Genomic DNA, 20,074 nt, shown 5'->3' with positions numbered 1-20,074 from the left:
CTGCCCTACAGCCAACTTCAAGTGGCTCATGGGGGCACAGAGAGGGGGAGGAGGGGGATTCCCCTTGTACAGCTGATGAGGCTGCTGAGGTGAATCCCGGCTACTGTTTGCTATGGCTTCTCAACTGCTTAAAAGCCTGGAAAAACTTCTGGGGGGTGCCTCTGGATAATGGCTGAATTCCTCTGATCGGGAGGAATTTGCCCCGTGGGAATTGGGTCTGGCTGCCACGGCAAAGGCGGAGACCCGCAAAAAATCACAGGCGGGAGAAGCCTGTGAGCGTGGGATTCGGCGGGCACCTTTTGCGCCTCCCCTACTCGCGGGGAAACCCGGTTTCAGGGATCCGGAGCGAAGTGGGGTGAGCGGCGCGGTGCTTTGAATCGTCTGCTTCTTCCACGGAGCGAAGCCTCACAGCTGTTGCCGGAGAGCACTGACCTTTTCCTGTGGACAATTTGACTTTAAAGAACTACCCATGAGTAGAGCGGAAGAGGGAGAATTGGATTTTAAAAGTTTAATTTGGCATCGAAAACGGGGGAGGTCCAACACAGGAAGTCCGCCTTCCCTATTTGTAAATAGACGGAAAGCAATAAGGCTGCAAGCTAAAGTCTTGGAAAGCCTTCTGCAAAAGACTGAATTTCCATCGGAAATGAGTATAACCCCCCCCCATGGTGGCAGGAGAAGGGGGGGAGTTGAGGACAGAGTATACCTGCAAGAGAGAGTGAGGAAAGTAAAAATACAGCCGCTCTGACCCCGGAAATGGGCTGCTAGGAGGACCGATGCTTTGGAATGTTCATTGACAACGCTTAGAACGTTCTTTGACAGCTAGCAAAATAAGAGATAAACATTGTTTCTACTGTCTCCGGCTGTTACTAAAAAGGGGTAAAAGTAATTGAAAAATTTAAACTACCTTCAGATTTGTGTTTGAAAGAGGATACTAATTGACTATTACAAATAGAAACTGTTTCCCCCTAGTGGAAGTCTCTAAAACTGGTTACTTTAAAAGAGCTGGGCTAGGGGAATTTCCAGTCATAAGATAAGAAATCGTGAGACTTTGGGACTGACCTTGAAGTCGTTAAGTGTTATGGCAAATGAAAAAAGGAAAAATAGAACAGCCAGCAGCTGGGGGAACATTGAGATCCGGCAAGACTTGGCAGCAACCCAGGAGAGCTTCAACATCGGGCCCCTCAACCACTTCTGCGGCTGTTGTTTCTGCATCAGCACATTCAAAATCAAAAGGAATGTTGACAGAAGAGGCTCTTGCAGTTGCATTAAGTAAGATAAATGCTTCACTGGAACAACTTAACAAGAAAGTGGACACTGCAACTGAAAGTATAAATAACTTGGGACAAAAGGTGAACACTAATACAGAATCCATTCAGAAATTGATACAGGAATCCACTTTGACACGGCAGACGGCGGAGGAAGCTAGGGAGAAGGCAGCAGCAGCTGATTGTAAAATAACTCAATTGGAGAAAGAGGTAGTGCCAATCCTACAGAGACAACTTGATGAGCACAAGGTGACCCTTGCTATGATTGAACTGAAAGAAAAACAGACAAATTTGAGGATCAGAGGTATGCCGGAATTGGAAAAGGAAAGCTTGATAGATTTTCTTACACAGGAATTTGCTGATTTTTGGGAATTGGATTTGGGTAAAGAAGAGTTTAGAATTGTGAAGGCATTTAGACTTGGAAGAGGAGGGAAGAAAGAGAAGAATAGAATAAGAGACTGTTTGATTTCCCTCCGGACCAAAGAAGAGAGAGACAAAATTTTGGGTTGGCGCTACCAGAAGAATCTAGAAATACTTCAGTCAAGAGTGGAAATCTTTAAAGACGTCCCAAAATACCTTTTGGACCTGAGATCCAACTACGGAGACATTGTTGCTTTGCTGAGAAGGAATAAAATTATTTTTAGGTGGGAGTTCCCCCAAGGCCTATCCTTCAGCTTCAAAGGAAGGAAAATAAAAATAAGATCAGTAGAAGATAAAGTAAAGTTTCTGACCAAATACGAAGAAGATCTGCAGAAGAGAAGTGGAAAAGAGCTAACAGCATTGGCTAGAAGATCACCAGATAGAGGACCAGAGCAAAGAGCATCGGACAGAAGATGACCAAACAGGGGAACATTGGATATATCGACATTATCCTTTGGATTGGACCTCCCAGTGAACGTGCCATCATCACTACCAACAGAAGAGGAACAAGCATTGGGAGCAGTTGGGGGGGTACCAAAGTAACCACATGATGGCGCTGCAGGTCTTGAGCTGGAATGTAAATGGAGTGAACTTCCCCGAAAAAAGGCAGAGTATTTCATTTCTTGAAAAAAGAGCATTTGGACTTGATTTGTTTACAAGAAACACACGTGATAAGGCTACATAGGAAGATATTGAGCAATAAAAGATTAGGCCAAGAATTTATTTCATCGGACAAAGTAAAAAAAAGAGGAGTGGTCCTCTATGCAAAGGAGAGCCTATCACCAAAATTTATATTTAAAGATGATCAAGGAAGATTTGTTGCAATTGAAATTCAATTACAAGGAGAGAAATTTTTGATTGTAGGTATTTATGCACCAAATGAAGGAAAATCAGAGTTCTTTAAGAAGTTACATGAGACTTTGATGGACTATATGGACTACAATATGATCTTGATGGGAGACATGAATGGAGTGGTGTCTACAAATATGGACAAGGCACAGAGACAGGTAGTCACCAAAGATGGTAGACTACCAAAAACCTTCTTTGATATGACTGAAAATATGGACTTAGTTGACATTTAGAGAACGAAGAACCCTCTGGGAAGAGAGGGAACTTTCTTCTCTGAGGCTAAAATGACTTGGACAAGAATTGACCAAATTTGGGTAACCAGGGGACTGGTCCCGAAGATCTGTAAAACGGAGATTTGCCCTAGAACTTGCTCTGACCATAATGCTGTGAAGATGGAAATGAAATTGATGTCAATTGGTTCCTTTAGATGGAGGATGAATGATACAGTGGTACCCCGCAAGACGAACGCCTCGCGAGACGAAAAACTCGCAAAACGAAAGGTTTTTTCGTTTTCGAGTTGCCTCGCAAGACGAATTTCCCTATGGGCTTGCTTTGCAAAACGAAGCTTGCCCCGGGGACAGCGGGTCTTCTCTTTTGAGGCAAGGGGCGGCAGGGAGAAGCGATCTTCTCCCCGCAGCCCCAGGTCCGGGGACAGCGGGAAGCGCTTCCCGCTGCCCCCGGACCTCTTTTGAAGCAAGGGGCTGCGGGGAGATCGCTTCTCCCGGTGCTCCGAAGCCGGGCGGGGGGGAGGGAACACCTTCTGAAGGCAGGCGGGGGGCGAAAGTCTTTGCTCCCCCCCTGCCTGCCTGTCCCGGAGGGCTTTTGAAGGCAGGCGGGGGGAGCAAAGACTTTCGCCCCCCGCCCGCCTTCAGAAGAGGTCCAGGACCTCTTCTGAAGGCTGGCGGGGGGCAAAAGTCTTTGTCCCCCCTGCCTGCCTTCCCAGGGGCTTTTAAATCGCCCCGGACAGCGGAGAAGTCCTCCGCTGTCCCGGGGCGATTTTAAAATGCCGCCCGCCAGCATTTTAAGATCGCCCGGACAGCGGAGAAGTCCTCCGCTGTCCCGGGGTTTTTTAAAATGCTGGGGGTGGGAAGAAAAGCCCTTGTCCCCCCCCCCCAGCCTTCAGAAGAGGTCCGGGGACAGACTGTCCCCGGACCTGGTCTGAAGGCAGTTTCCCTAGGAACGCATTAATTGATTTTCAATGCATTCCTATGGGAAACCATGCATCGCAAGACGAAAAAACCGCAAGACGAAGAGACTTGCGGAACGAATTAATTTCGTCTTGCGAGGCACCACTGTACTTTGTTTAGGAATGAAGAGGTGACCAAGAAGGCCCAAAAAACTCTAAGAGATTATTTTGAGATAAATATGAATACTACAGTGGAAAAAAGAGTAATTTGGGATGCAAGCAAGGCAGTTATGAGAGGATTCCTAATACAACAGAATGTAATTAAGAAGAAATTTCAGAATGAAAAAAAGGATAAATAAAGGAAGGAGAGAAAAAACTGAGAGCAAAACCAAAGTCACAGGAGATCCTGAAAGAAATAAAGCTATACCAAACACAATATATGAAGCTGATGAATCAGGAAATAGAATGGAAGATCAAACAGATGAGGCAAAAGACATTTGAATCGGCAAATAAGTGTGGAAAATTGTTGGCAGATGAAAAAAAGACAAAAACTCAACACTATTACGAACTTGGAAGTGGAAGGAAAGAATATACAGAACCCAGTGGAGATCAGGAAGTGTTTTCAGAGATATTTTAAACAACTTTACACACAGGAGAAGCAAAAAGAAATGGATATTGATTGATTTTTAAAAATGAATGGACTACGTAAAATCTCTCAGGAAAAACAGTTAATGTTGAACTATAAGATATCGGATCAGGAGGTGGAGGAGGCCATCCAAAACATGCAATTAGGCAAATCTCCAGGACCAGATGGTTTGACTTCAAGATATTACAGATCTTTGAAAGAATGGGTAATACAACCATTGAAGGAAGTCTGCAATGAAATATTGGAAGGAAGACAGGCACCAGAGTCGTGGAAGGATGCCTACATTACACTTATACCGAAAACAGACTGAAAAGACACAGCTCAAGAACTACCGCCCTATATCGCTGCTTAATGTGGATTATAAAATTTTCACAGATATTTTGGCTAAAAGATTAAAAAAGGTGTTAGCAGAAGAAATTCATACAGACCAAGCAGGCTTTCTCCCGGGCAGACATCTGTCTGACAATATGAGGAATATAATTAATATTCTAGAAAAACTACAAGTGAATATCAATACTAAAGCAGTATTTATATTTGTGGATGCAGAGAAAGCCTTTGACAATATTTCTTGGAGTTTTATGAAGAAGAATTTACAGGGGATGGGGGTAGGACAAGGTTTTGAAAATGGTATAGGTGCAATTTATTCAGAACAAAAGGCAAAACTAATTTTGAATAATGTGATGACAGAAGAGTTTAAGATTGAAAAAGGGACACGACAAGGTTGCCCAATTTCCCCATTGCTTTTTATATCGGTCCTAGAGGTTTTGCTAAATATGATTAGAAAGGACCAAGAGGTTAAAGGTATTCAGGTGGGAGCTAAACAATATAAATTGAAAGCATTTGCTGATGATTTAGTATTGACTTTACAGGAGCCAGAACCTAGTACCAAAAGGGTATTGGAACTGATTCAAGAATTTGGACAGGTTGCAGGCTTTAAGTTGAATAAGATGAAAACCAAGGTTTTAGAGAAAAAATTAACTATGAATGAGAGAGGGAGGTTTCAGGAGGAGACAGGACTAACATTGGTTAAAAAAGTGAAATACTTAGGGGTTAACATGACTGCTAAAAATGTGAACTTATTCAAGGATAATTATGAAAAATGTTGGACTGAAGTGAAAAAGGATTTAGAAGTATGGACAAATTTGTTTTTTTTGTTTTTTATAAGATATTTATTGAGATTTTTTAACATATTACAATAAAAATGGAAAAATAAAAAGAAAAATACAAAATAAAAACAGTTAAAAACACATTAATTTTCCGTTTCTTATTTTCCTTAAGCTTATTTCCCCGGACCTACTCATACCTCCCTTTTTTGTATTCCACTTAGATTTATTAGTTCAGCAAATCCTTACCGTTAAGCTTTTACCCATTTATGAGCCTTTTTTCATATTCTCTTAAAGCATTACAACTAGAAACCACTTAATTTCTATCCAACATCATTCTAACATTCATTAATTTTACAATATTTCTGTAAGTAATCTTTAAATTTCTTCCAATCTTCTTCCACCGACTCTTCTTCCTGGTCCCGGATTCTGCCAGTCATTTCTGCCAATTCCATATAGTCCATCACCTTCATCTGCCATTCTTCCAAAGTGGGTAGATCTTGTGTCTTCCAATACTTTGCAATGAGAATTCTTGCAGCTGTTGTAGCATACATAAAAAAAGTTCTATCCTTCTTTGGCACCAATTGGCCGACTATGCCCAGGAGAAAGGCCTCTGGTTTCTTCAAGAAGGTATACTTAAATACCTTTTTCAGTTCATTATATATCATTTCCCAGAAAGCCTTAATCCTTGGGCACGTCCACCAGAGGTGAAAGAATGTACCTTCAGTCTCATTACAATTCCAACATTTATTATCGGGCAAATGATAGATTTTTGCAAGCTTGACTGGGGTCATGTACCACCTATAAATCATTTTCATAATATTCTCTCTCAGGGCATTACATGCCGTAAATTTTATACCTGTGGTCCACAACTGTTCCCAGTCAGCAAACATAATGTTATGTCCAACATCTTGTGCCCATTTAATCATAGCAGATTTGACCGTTTCATCCTTAGTATTCCATTTCAACAGCAAGTTATACATTCTTGACAAGTTATTAGTTTTGGGTTCTTTCTCACTTTCTTTTATTTTCTCCAAAATTTTATCTTTCTTCTCATTTTGACTTCTCTTCTTTATTGCATTCTGTTGTATCAGGAACCCTCTCATAACAGCTTTACTTGCATCCCAAATTACTCTTTTTTCTACATTGGTGTTCATATTTATTTCAAAATAGTCTCTCAAAGTTTTTTGGGCCTTTTTATACACTTCTTCGTCTCTGAATACGGTGTCATTCATCTTCCATCTGAAGGATCCGGTTGATATTTGTTTCATCTCCATCCTTACAGCATTACGGTCGGAGCAGGTTTTTGGGCAGATTTCTACTTTCTTAATCTTTGGTGCCATTCCTCTAGTTATCCATATTTGGTCAATTCTAGTCCATGTCATCTTGGCTTCAGAAAAGAAGGTTCCCTCTCTTCCCAAGGGGTTCTTTACTCTCCAGATGTCCACTAAGTCCATATTGTCTGTCATCTCAAAAAATGTTTTCGGTAGTCTACCAGCCTTGGTAACTACCTGTCCTTGTGCCTTGTCCATATTTGTAGATACTACTCCATTCATGTCCCCCATCAAGATCAAATTATAGTCCAAATAGTCCAGTAAAGTCTCATGCAACTTTTTATAGAATTCAGATTTCCCCTCGTTCGGTGCATAAATTCCTACAATCAGAAATTTCTCTCCTTGTACTTGAATTTCAATTGCCAAAAATCTTCCTTGGTCGTCTTTAAAGATGAATTTCGGTAATAGTCTCTCCTTTGCATAAATCACAACTCCTCTTTTTTTAACTTTGTCAGATGAGATAAACTCCTGTCCCAATCTTTTATTAATCAATAGCTTCCTGTGTGCCCTTGTTATATGTGTTTCTTGTAAACAAATCAAGTCCAATTGTTCTTTTTTCAATAAATGAAACACACTTTTTCTCTTCCGAGGAGAGTTCAAACCATTACAATTCCAACTTAATAGTTGCAGAGCCATGATGGGGCTACTTCACTTTACCTCCAACTGCTCCGAGTGTCTGTTCTTGTTCTGTAGGTGGTGTCTCTTTCTCTGGGCCGTGCAATCCAAAAGACAAATTTGCTATGTCTAGTATGCCTTTTGGCTCTTCTCCAAATTCCACTTCTTTCTGTAGGTCTTCCTCGTGATCTTTCAAGAACCGGTCTTTTTCATCAACTGATTTAATTTTTATCTTTCGTCCTTTGTATTTAAAGGACAGGCCTTGAGGAAATTCCCACCTGAAAAGAATTCTATTTCTTTTCAACAGGGCCACTAGATCTCCGTAGTTGAACCTTAAGTCCAATAGATGTTTTGGAATATCCTTAAATATCACCACGCTTGAGTCGTCAATTTCCAAAGTCTTTTGATAGTGCAGATTCAGAATTTTATCTCTCTCTTCTTTTGTTCGAAAAGTAATCAAACAGTCCCTCACCTTGTTCTTGCTTTGTCTTCTTCCAAGTCTAAATGCATTCACTATCTTAAATTCTTCCTTCCCCAAATCCTGTTGCCAAAAGTCTATGAATTCCTGTGTAAGAAAATCAGCCAGGTTATCTTTCTCCCGTTCTGGTACAGCCCTGATTCCTAAATTTCTTTGTCTGTCTTTCAATTCAATCATAGACAATGTCATATCATGGTCCTCCAATTTCTTATATACTGGTGGAATCTTTTCTTGAGTAGCAGTTACAATGTCTTTTGCTTCCTCAGCTATCTTTTGAGTCGAAGCAGATTCCTGTAATATTTTTTCAATAGACTCTGTATTGGTATTGACCTTCTGTCCCAAAATATTAATACTTGTTGTATTCAAATCAATTTTACTTGATGCTTCTGCTACTTGTTTATTTGTCTCATCTACCTGTTTAGCTAGACTTTCCAAAGATTCATTAATTTTTCCAAGAGCCTGTGCCAGAACGTCTTCGGACGACATAACTTTTGGTTTAACCTGTGGGAGTACGGCCCCTGATGTTCCAGATGCTCCAGATGTTGAACCCCTTCGCTGCTGCGCAGTATCTATCCGGTATTGTCTGCCAGACCTAGTGGTTTTTTCCTGCGACAGCTCTATCTTCCCTTTCCCATCTGCCATAACAGTCTCATAAGAATTCAAGGTCGCTCCCACAGTTAGAAGTTTGTTTTGAAGTGGAATTTTCCTCTAAGCCAGTTGTTATTGTAACAATGTCCAGCTTCCTCTAGGGGGACACAGTATCAGCCAGAACTTGCAAGTTTTAAGGACAAAAATGGTCTTTATAAGTCCCCCAATTCACTTAAAGACAACAGTTTCAATGCACTTAAACAGTTACTTTCAAGCCAGGAGAAGTCCAGAAACACTGTATCTCTTTTACAAAATTAACTGTCAAAGATAGGCTTTCCACTGTGCGGCTTTCCTTATCTAGGGGCAGTCCGTTCCCAGGTTTTAGACAGTGGATTTTAGCTTCCTTTTCCCTTCTTTTTTTGCAGGTAAATTCAACTCAATCTTTCCCCCCTCCTCTCCTGCAATCCGGAGGGGAGACCACTTTCCAGATGTTGAGATTTAGCTCTTTTTTCAAGCGACTTTCTATGTTTCCGCTTTACAGTCTCTTTGCTTTGATCTGTTTACAATAAAGGAAGGCAGACTTCCTGGTTGTGCCTTCCCGCTCAGTACTGAATTAGCTGTTTTTTCCTTTTAAATCCAATTTTGATCCTACTCACGGGTAGTTGTTTTCAGAGTCCAATTGTCCCAGGAAAAAGGCAGCACTCTCCGATAACAGCAACGCGGCTTCGCTCCACGGAAGAAGCAATTGACTCACAGCACCGCGCCACTTCCCCGCTCCGCTCCGGAGCCCGTTGCCGGGCTCCTTTTGCCGATTGGGGGGGCGCAAACGGTGCCCGCTGAGTCCCACGGTCACAGGCTTCACCCGCCTGTGATTTTTTAAGGGTCCCCGCTGCGCCGTAGCGGTACAGACCCGATTTCCGTAGAGCCGGTTCCCTCCAAGTCAGAGGGAAGCAGCCATTACCGATGGCGCCACCACGGAAGTCCTCTAGAAGTATGGACAAATTTGAAGTTATCATTGTTAGGCCAAATTGCTGTGATAAAAATGAATGTGCTGCCAAGGTTGTTATTTTTGTTCCAAACATTGCAAATTTTGGATAAGATGGATTGTTTCAAGAAGTGGCAGAAGGATATTTCTAGATTTGTTTGGCAGGGCAAGAAGCCTCGAATAAAATTTAGGATACTAACGGATGCTAAAGAAAGAGGTGGATTTGCCGTGCCAGACCTTAAACTTTATTATGAATCAGCTGCCTTTTGTTGGCTGAGAGAATGGCTGCTTCTTGAAAATACTGAAGTGTTGGATTTAGAAGGTTTTAACAATGTATTCGGATGGCATGCATATTTGTGGTATGATAAGGTAAAAGCACATAAAGCATTTAAAAATCATATTGTTAGAAAAGCATTGTTTAATGTTTGGATAAGATATAAGGATTTGTTAGGAAAAAAAACCCCAAGATGGTTGTCACCAATGGAAGTGAAGGCACAGAAAAAACTCAATATGGAGGACAAATGGCCGAAATATTGGGAAATTCTGGAACAAGATGGAGAGAGAACAAAATTGCAGAGCTTTGAAAAATTGAAAAATAAAGTGCGAGATTGGCTCCATTACTATCAAATAATAGAGGCATACAAATTGGACAAAAAAGTTGGGTTCCAGGTGGAAAAATCAAAATTGGAAACAGAATTGTTAGATCCAAAAACTAAGAATTTGTCAAGAATGTATAACTTGCTGTTGAAATGGAACACTCAGGATGAAATGGTGAAATCAGCTATGATTAAATGGGCACAAGATGTTGGACATAACATAATGATGGCTGACTGGGAACGGTTATGGATCACAGGTATGAAATTTATGGCATGTAATGCCTTGAGAGAATATAATGAAAATGATCTATAGGTGGTACATGACACCAGTCAAGCTTGAAAAAATTTACCATCTGCCCGATAATAAATGTTGGAAATGTAATGAGACTGAAGGTACATTCTTTCACCTTTGGTGGACGTGCCCAAGGATTAAGGCATTCTGGGAGATGATTTATACTGAAATGAAAAAGGTATTTAAATATACCTTCCTGAAGAAACCAGAGGCCTTTCTCCTGGGAATGGTCGGGCAATTGGTGCTAAAGAAGGATAGAACTTTTTAAATGTATGCAACAACAGCAGCAAGAATATTCATCGCGAAATACTGGAAGACACAAGATTTACCCACCCGGGAAGAATGGTAGATGAAGGTGATGGACTACATGGAATTGGCGGAAATGACTGGCAGAATCCGAGACCAGGGAGAAGAGTCGGTGGAAGAAGACTGGAAAAAGTTTAAAGATTATTTACAGAAATACTGTAAAATTAATGAATGTTAGAAAGATGTTGGAATGAAGTTATATGGCTTTAGCAGAAATGTTAGAAGGAATTAAGTATAAATAGATTATTAGAGCATTAAAGGGAAAAATAAGGTTAGAATGTGTTAAGACAATTATAGGATAGAAAACAGAGGAAGATGGAAAGGAATTGCTGAAACAATTAATAGAAGTGGAATACAAAAAGGGAGGTGTGAGGAGGTTGTGGAAATTAGTGAAAGAAAGATAAGATATTGAAATTGGACTGTGTTTTAAATGGTTTTTGTTTTGTTTTGTTAGTTGTATGTTAGTGTTTTGCAGTTTTTTTCCCTTTTTTGTATTGTATTGTATTATTTTATGTTTTTTCTTTTTTGGTTTTTTGTAGTGTTGTGTTCAATTTGTTGGAAAACTAATAAATATTATTATAAAAAAAATCAATTGCTTAAAAGCCTGATTAGATTTTGGCATCTAACGATTAATATAGAAATATAACTGCAGCTACTGATAAATCATAATAATAAAAGTGACATTCCGAAGCCCAGTTAAGGAGAGATGGCTGTTCATTCCTGTCAGCACGTAAACCTTCTTGAATGGCATTGTCCATCTTTGTTCAGGACCGAGGCTTTGACAGAAGCCAAGAGGAGGAGAAATTCTTTCCGGCCCAGAGGCTCCCTGGCTGCCCCACTCCTCTGACTCTTTCCCCACAAAGCTCTTTCCCCATACCAGATCTGTTTCCACAGCTGCTGCTTCTCCTCCGTTCTCATGAAAAGATGGATGAGGAGGTCTGGGGGGCATCCTTCGGTCACCTGCGAGAGACAAAAGTCAAAGGGAAGCCATCAGCTCCTGCGTCTCTCAGAGCTTCAGCAGCGCATTTCAGGCGACAGATGGGCCTTAGAGAAAGTCTTTCTTGCAAAGCGCATTTAGACATTTGTACTCATTTCAAACTTACTTTGGGTCAAAATACATCTCCCCTCTTTGGCGCCTTTGGCCCCAAGTGCTCCCCCCCCAAAGATGAACAGAACGCACAGATAGTTTCAAGATCCACAGAATGAGAAGAAAAACTCCTTCCTCTTTACCCAGTGGTCTCCCTCTGGTGTCCAACGGAGACCTCTGTGTCTCAGAGGAATCTGGGTCCATTTCTGCAAACAGATCCTTTCCCGGAAAGAGCAACAAGGATCAAAACAGAGAATAGGGAGAAGGATTAGAACAGGAATGACCGAAGAAAACACTTTAGGGGAGCAGATCTCATCCCTTGCTTCCCAAAAGGCGGTGAGCCGTTAGGAGAGCAGTTTGGGAGATTCTCCCTCATGTTCTGAGCCCCTTGGGAGTTTCCAGGGGAAAGTCTCTCTCACCTGCTGCTCTGCCTGCTTTCTCTCCTCCGCCTGACTCAGGAGGAAACCTTCAGTCAGGGCCACAGCCTGGGAAGGGGTCACTGGCCCACAGTTGGGGTCTTAAGCTGTGGACCCTCTTCCTCTCCCACCCCCACTTCAGGGCCCATTTCTTTCCTGCTTCTGTCTTATTTTCCAGCACCTGGAATCCCCAACGTCCTCAAGGGGTCCTTTCTCTTTTTTTCTGAGGGCCGGATGCTTGTCTGGTCACCCCCCCCCCCCAGGGCTAACTGGGCCACTCCAAAGTACGTCTTCAGGTAGCCTTTCTGTGTTTTAATTTGTTGGAAGCTGCCCAGAATGCCTGGAAAATGTGGTCAGGCGGGGGGGGGGGCATATAAATCTATGATGATGATGATGATGATGATGATGATGATTAGGTGGGGTAAAAGAACACTGCTAAAAAGCAAGTAAGACTCACCTTCTGTCTGTGACAGCAAGCTTTTTAAAATCTGTTTTAAGTATAGTTTTAATGTGGTAATCTGCCCTAGGAACTCTGGGGGAAGAGAAGGTTAATAATAATAATAATAATAATAATAACCGCAATGGGGATGTCCCATTGCATAATCCCCAGAGCCATAGATGCTGGGGGGTCCTCCTTCCCCCCCCATCTGAGGGAGGGATCCCAGGGGATGCTGGCCCACCCTCCAGGCGGAGCTGCCAGGGGTCCCCACGGCAGGGCTGGGCTCCCCTTGACCCACAGCCGCCTCCCCGCCTGGGCCAAGGGGGGCAGAGGCCCCAAGTGAGCAGCCCCTCGCACGACTCGCCCCCCTGCATCCCCAAGGCAGGGCTGGGCTCCCCCTGACCCACAGCCCCCTCCCCGCCTGGGCCAAGGGGGGCAGAGGCCCCAAGTGAGCAGCCCCTCGCACGACTCGCCCCCCTGCATCCCGGGCTCCCCAAGGCAGGGCTGGGCTCCCCCTGACCCACAGCCGCCTCCCCGCCTGGGCCAAGGGGGGCAGAGGCCCCAAGTGAGCAGCCCCTCGCACGACTCGCCCCCCTGCATCCCCAAGGCAGGGCTGGGCTCCCCCTGACCCACAGCCGCCTCCCCGCCTGGGCCAAGGGGGGCAGAGGCCCCAAGTGAGCAGCCCCTCGCACGACTCGCCCCCCTGCATCCCGGGCTCCCCAAGGCAGGGCTGGGCTCCCCCTGACCCACAGCCCCCTCCCCGCCTGGGCCAAGGGGGGCAGAGGCCCCAAGTGAGCAGCCCCTCGCACGACTCGCCCCCCTGCATCCCGGGCTCCCCAAGGCAGGGCTGGGCTCCCCCTGACCCACAGCCCCCTCCCCGCCTGGGCCAAGGGGGGCAGAGGCCCCAAGTGAGCAGCCCCTCGCACGACTCGCCCCCCTGCATCCCGGGCTCCCCAAGGCAGGGCTGGGCTCCCCCTGACCCACAGCCGCTTCCCCGCCTGGGCCAAGGGGGGCAGAGGCCCCAAGTGAGCAGCCCCTCGCACGACTCGCCCCCCTGCATCCCCAAGGCAGGGCTGGGCTCCCCCTGACCCACAGCCACCTCCCCGCCTGGGCCAAGGGGGGCAGAGGCCCCAAGTGAGCAGCCCCTCGCACGACTCGCCCCCCTGCATCCCCAAGGCAGGGCTGGGCTCCCCCTGACCCACAGCCGCCTCCCCGCCTGGGCCAAGGGGGGCAGAGGCCCCAAGTGAGCAGCCCCTCGCACGACTCGCCCCCCTGCATCCCCAAGGCAGGGCTGGGCTCCCCCTGACCCACAGCCGCCTCCCCGCCTGGGCCAAGGGGGGCAGAGGCCCCAAGTGAGCAGCCCCTCGCACGACTCGCCCCCCTGCATCCCCAAGGCAGGGCTGGGCTCCCCCTGACCCACAGCCGCCTCCCCGCCTGGGCCAAGGGGGGCAGAGGCCCCAAGTGAGCAGCCCCTCGCACGACTCGCCCCCCTGCATCCCCAAGGCAGGGCTGGGCTCCCCCTGACCCACAGCCCCCTCCCCGCCTGGGCCAAGGGGGGCAGAGGCCCCAAGTGAGCAGCCCCTCGCACGACTCGCCCCCCTGCATCCCGGGCTCCCCAAGGCAGGGCTGGGCTCCCCCTGACCCACAGCCGCCTGCCCGCCTGGGCCAAGGGGGGCAGAGGCCCCAAGTGAGCAGCCCCTCGCACGACTCGCCCCCCTGCATCCCGGGCTCCCCAAGGCAGGGCTGGGCTCCCCAAGGCAGGGCTGGGCTCCCCCTGACCCACAGCCCCCTCCCCGCCTGGGCCAAGGGGGGCAGAGGCCCCAAGTGAGCAGCCCCTCGCATGACTCGCCCCCCTGCATCCCGGGCTCCCCAAGGCAGGCCTGGGCTCCCCCTGACCCACAGCCGCCTCCCCGCCTGGGCCAAGGGGGGCAGAGGCCCCAAGTGAGCAGCCCCTCGCACGACTCGCCCCCCTGCATCCCGGGCTCCCCAAGGCAGGGCTGGGCTCCCCCTGACCCACAGCCGCCTCCCCGCCTGGGCCAAGGGGGGCAGAGGCCCCAAGTGAGCAGCCCCTCGCACGACTCGCCCCCCTGCATCCCGGGCTCCCCAAGGCAGGGCTGGGCTCCCCCTGACCCACAGCCCCCTCCCCGCCTGGGCCAAGGGGGGCAGAGGCCCCAAGTGAGCAGCCCCTCGCACGACTCGCCCCCCTGCATCCCGGGCTCCCCAAGGCAGGGCTGGGCTCCCCCTGACCCACAGCCGCCTCCCCGCCTGGGCCAAGGGGGGCAGAGGCCCCAAGTGAGCAGCCCCTCGCACGACTCGCCCCCCTGCATCCCCAAGGCAGGGCTGGGCTCCCCCTGACCCACAGCCGCCTCCCCGCCTGGGCCAAGGGGGGCAGAGGCCCCAAGTGAGCAGCCCCTCGCACGACTCGCCCCCCTGCATCCCGGGCTCCCCAAGGCAGGGCTGGGCTCCCCCTGACCCACAGCCCCCTCCCCGCCTGGGCCAAGGGGGGCAGAGGCCCCAAGTGAGCAGCCCCTCGCACGACTCGCCCCCCTGCATCCCGGGCTCCCCAAGGCAGGGCTGGGCTCCCCCTGACCCACAGCCGCTTCCCCGCCTGGGCCAAGGGGGGCAGAGGCCCCAAGTGAGCAGCCCCTCGCACGACTCGCCCCCCTGCATCCCCAAGGCAGGGCTGGGCTCCCCCTGACCCACAGCCACCTCCCCGCCTGGGCCAAGGGGGGCAGAGGCCCCAAGTGAGCAGCCCCTCGCACGACTCGCCCCCCTGCATCCCCAAGGCAGGGCTGGGCTCCCCCTGACCCACAGCCGCCTCCCCGCCTGGGCCAAGGGGGGCAGAGGCCCCAAGTGAGCAGCCCCTCGCACGACTCGCCCCCCTGCATCCCCAAGGCAGGGCTGGGCTCCCCCTGACCCACAGCCGCCTCCCCGCCTGGGCCAAGGGGGGCAGAGGCCCCAAGTGAGCAGCCCCTCGCACGACTCGCCCCCCTGCATCCCCAAGGCAGGGCTGGGCTCCCCCTGACCCACAGCCGCCTCCCCGCCTGGGCCAAGGGGGGCAGAGGCCCCAAGTGAGCAGCCCCTCGCACGACTCGCCCCCCTGCATCCCCAAGGCAGGGCTGGGCTCCCCCTGACCCACAGCCCCCTCCCCGCCTGGGCCAAGGGGGGCAGAGGCCCCAAGTGAGCAGCCCCTCGCACGACTCGCCCCCCTGCATCCCGGGCTCCCCAAGGCAGGGCTGGGCTCCCCCTGACCCACAGCCGCCTGCCCGCCTGGGCCAAGGGGGGCAGAGGCCCCAAGTGAGCAGCCCCTCGCACGACTCGCCCCCCTGCATCCCGGGCTCCCCAAGGCAGGGCTGGGCTCCCCAAGGCAGGGCTGGGCTCCCCCTGACCCACAGCCCCCTCCCCGCCTGGGCCAAGGGGGGCAGAGGCCCCAAGTGAGCAGCCCCTCGCATGACTCGCCCCCCTGCATCCCGGGCTCCCCAAGGCAGGGCTGGGCTCCCCCTGACCCACAGCCGCCTCCCCGCCTGGGCCAAGGGGGGCAGAGGCCCCAAGTGAGCAGCCCCTCGCACGACTCGCCCCCCTGCATCCCGGGCTCCCCAAGGCAGGGCTGGGCTCCCCCTGACCCACAGCCGCCTCCCCGCCTGGGCCAAGGGGGGCAGAGGCCCCAAGTGAGCAGCCCCTCGCACGACTCGCCCCCCTGCATCCCGGGCTCCCCAAGGCAGGGCTGGGCTCCCCCTGACCCACAGCCGCCTCCCCGCCTGGGCCAAGGGGGGCAGAGGCCCCAAGTGAGCAGCCCCTCGCACGACTCGCCCCCCTGCATCCCCAAGGCAGGGCTGGGCTCCCCCTGACCCACAGCCGCCTCCCCGCCTGGGCCAAGGGGGGCAGAGGCCCCAAGTGAGCAGCCCCTCGCACGACTCGCCCCCCTGCATCCCGGGCTCCCCAAGGCAGGGCTGGGCTCCCCCTGACCCACAGCCGCCTCCCCGCCTGGGCCAAGGGGGGCAGAGGCCCCAAGTGAGCAGCCCCTCGCACGACTCGCCCCCCTGCATCCCCAAGGCAGGGCTGGGCTCCCCCTGACCCACAGCCGCCTCCCCGCCTGGGCCAAGGGGGGCAGAGGCCCCAAGTGAGCAGCCCCTCGCACGACTCGCCCCCCTGCATCCCGGGCTCCCCAAGGCAGGGCTGGGCTCCCCCTGACCCACAGCCCCCTCCCCGCCTGGGCCAAGGGGGGCAGAGGCCCCAAGTGAGCAGCCCCTCGCACGACTCGCCCCCCTGCATCCCCAAGGCAGGGCTGGGCTCCCCCTGACCCACAGCCGCCTCCCCGCCTGGGCCAAGGGGGGCAGAGGCCCCAAGTGAGCAGCCCCTCGCACGACTCGCCCCCCTGCATCCCCAAGGCAGGGCTGGGCTCCCCCTGACCCACAGCCGCCTCCCCGCCTGGGCCAAGGGGGGCAGAGGCCCCAAGTGAGCAGCCCCTCGCACGACTCGCCCCCCTGCATCCCGGGCTCCCCAAGGCAGGGCTGGGCTCCCCCTGACCCACAGCCCCCTCCCCGCCTGGGCCAAGGGGGGCAGAGGCCCCCAGCTGAGCAGCCCCTCGCCGGACCCCCAACCCCCAACCCCCAAAGCCCCCCCGGACCCCCAAGGCCGAGCCAGGAAAGAGGGGGAGACTCACCGGAGGAGACAAGAGGAGGGCCAGGGAGGGGATACGGAAGACCCGCCCCCTCACTTCCTGTCCTCTCTAGGAACGCGGCTCAGCTGCTCTTAACCCTTGCCTAGCCTGGCGCGCCCAGCTGGTCTCCTTTGGGGGGAGCCGGGGGGCCGGAGAGGGAAAAGGAGCCGAGAGGGGAAAGAGGAGCCCCCTCCCCCCCCGGGATGGGCAGGGCAGAAGAAAGGGCGGGGGGGGCCTGGAGGGGTTGCAGTTTCCGGCCTCTGGGGCCAGGGCTCAAGTCAGGCAGGGCCAGAGCTGTCAAGGGACCAGCAGCCTCCCCTGTCCCGGGGACAGTCTAGGGGATGTCTAGCAATCCGGGATCGCAGCGGGAGGCTCCATGCAGGACTCCTCAGAAACCATGGAGAGCCCTGGGGCAGGTGCCTCGCGCCAAAGGGACCCATCCGGCCCAGGATCCTGCGCCCACAGTGCCACCCAGGCGCCCCAAGCAGGGGGAGAGCGCCTTGTGCCCTCTAAGGTAGACTGGCTCTGGCCCTGGAGGCTCCATGCAGGAAGAGCTCTGAGGAAGGTGCATCGCGCCAAAGGGGACCCATCCGGCCCAGGATCCTGCGCCCCCAAGCAGGAGAAGAGCACCTTCCTCCCTGCCTTGTGCTCTGCCATTCTAAGGTAGACTGGGTGTGTCCATGGAGGCTCCATGCAGGACTCCTCAGAAACCAGGAAGAGCCCTGAGGCAGCTGCATCACGCCAAAGGGGACCCATCCGGCCCAGGATCCTGCCATAGCTGTCAACTTTCAGATTTGAAAATAAGGGATCAGCAGCCTCCCCTGTCCCGGGGACACTCTATGGGAGATCTAACAATCTGGGATACCAGCGGGAAGCAGCGCTGGAATAAGGGAATTTCCCCCCCAAAAAGGGAAGGTCGTGGGGCGCAGGGGGTTCTGTGGTCTATAAGCCACTGAGACTTGGGCTGCCCAGCGGAAGGTCTGTGGTTCCAGTCCCCATGACTGAGCTCCCCTTGCTCTGTCCCAGCTCCTGCCAACCTCGCAGTTCCAAAGCACACCAGCGCAAGGAGATAAATAGGTACCACTGTGGTGTTTCTGTGCGCTCTGGCACTTCTCACAGTGTCCCGTTGCACCAGAAGCGGTTCAGTCCTGCTGCCCACATGACCCGGAAAGCTGTCTGTGGACCAACATGGGCTCCCTCAGCCCGAAGCGAGATGAGCTCTGCGCCCCAGTCGCCTTTGACGGGACCTGACCGTCCAGGGGTCCTTGCCTCACCCAAGAGAGGAAGGGAAGGTCCACGTGTTGGACTGAGCAGGAAAAGGGGGGCTGCCTTGGCCTCCCCTTCCCCTTTAGAGCAAGCGCCTCTGGGGCGCAAGAGGGGGGTGCTGGGTCCGCTACTGCCGCTCTCGCTGCCCCCCTGCAACTTCAGCAGGAGCTGTTTATCCAGAGGGGGAAACAAGCCTGGGAGGAGACATTTTACTTCTTTATTAAATTTACATACCGCCCTATGCCTGCAGGCTTTCAGGGCAATTCACAAAATAAAACCAGAATATAAAACCGCAGAATAATCAAAATAAAAACAACAACCACCCGATAAACCCTCCCCCCAAACACATTTTATAAGGCCATAGGATGTCAATCAAATCAACCAAAGGCCTGGTTAAAAAGGAACATTTTTGCCTGGTGCCTAAATAATAATAATAATAATAAATTTTATTTATATCCCGCCCTCCCCAGCCAAAGCCGGGCTCAGGGCGGCTAACAACAATCAAATAATCAAAAAATCAAATAATCCCACAATCTAAAAATATTTCATTATAAAAATTAATTAAATCAAATTGATGGCAACCAATTAAGCAAAGTTCTGTGCAGGTTGCCAGAGGAGGGAGTCAGGCTGCGCCCTGATCAAAGGCCTGGCGGAACAACTCTGTCTTGCAGGCCCTGCGGAAAGATGTCAAGTCCCGCAGGGCCCTAGTCTCTTGTGACAGAGCATTCCACCAGATTGGAGCCGCAGCCGAGAAGGCCCTGGCTCTAGTTGAGGCCAGCCTAACCTCTCTGAGGCCTGGGACCTTGAGGATGTTATTATTTGCAGACCGTAGGTTTCTCTGTGGGGCATACCAGGAGAGGCGGTCCCGTAGGTACGAGGGTCCTAGGCCGTATAGGGCTTTAAAGGTTAAAACCAGCACCTTAAACCTGATCCTGTACTCCACCGGGAGCCAGTGCAGCTGGTATAGTACCGGATGAATGTGATCTCGCAGCGAAGACCCCATAAGGAGTCTCGCCGCGGCATTCTGCACCCGCTGGAGTTTCTGGGTCAGTCTCAAGGGCAGCCCCACGTAGAGCGAGTTACAATAATCCAGTCTGGAGGTGACCGTCGCATGGATCACAGTGGCTAGGTCAGGTCGAGAGAGATAAAGGTGTGTAACAAAGGCGCTTGGGGGAACTTCCCTGGGGAGAGCATTCTTCACGTGGGGAGCCACTGCAGAGAAGGCCCTGTTCCTGTGCTGCCACCCTCCGGACCTCTCAAGGAGGAGGGACACAAAGAAGGGCCTCACAAGATGATCTCAGGGTCCTGATAGGTTCATATGGAGAGAGGCGGTCCTTGAGGAACTGCGGTCCTGACCCATTTAAGGCTTTATAGGTCAAAACCAGCACACTGAATGGGCACCCAGTGCAGTCGGACCAGGATTGGTGCAATATGTTCAAACCGTCTTGCTCCGGTGAGCAACCTGGCCGCTGAATTCTGAACCAGCTGAAGTTTCCAAACAGTCTTCAGAGGCAGCCCAATGTGTAACGCATTGCAGTAATCTAACCTTGAGGTTGCCAGAGCATAAACAGCAGTAGTTAGGTGATCCCTGTCCAGACAGAGG

The 20,074-nt window shown here is 51.2% G+C and overlaps 1 protein-coding gene across 1 annotated transcript in view; it reads right to left on the bottom strand.

Moving 5' to 3' along the window:
• Positions 1-20,074, bottom strand: part of LOC308474552 (uncharacterized protein) — a 28,693-nt gene that overhangs the window by 2,873 nt on the left and 5,746 nt on the right. The gene's annotated exons all lie outside the window — the stretch shown is intronic.

Source organism: Podarcis pityusensis, assembly GCF_964106645.2.
Source record: "Podarcis pityusensis genome assembly, chromosome: 3".
Lineage (NCBI taxonomy): Eukaryota > Metazoa > Chordata > Lepidosauria > Squamata > Lacertidae > Podarcis > Podarcis pityusensis.
This window is presented reverse-complemented; position numbering and strand designations above follow the sequence as displayed.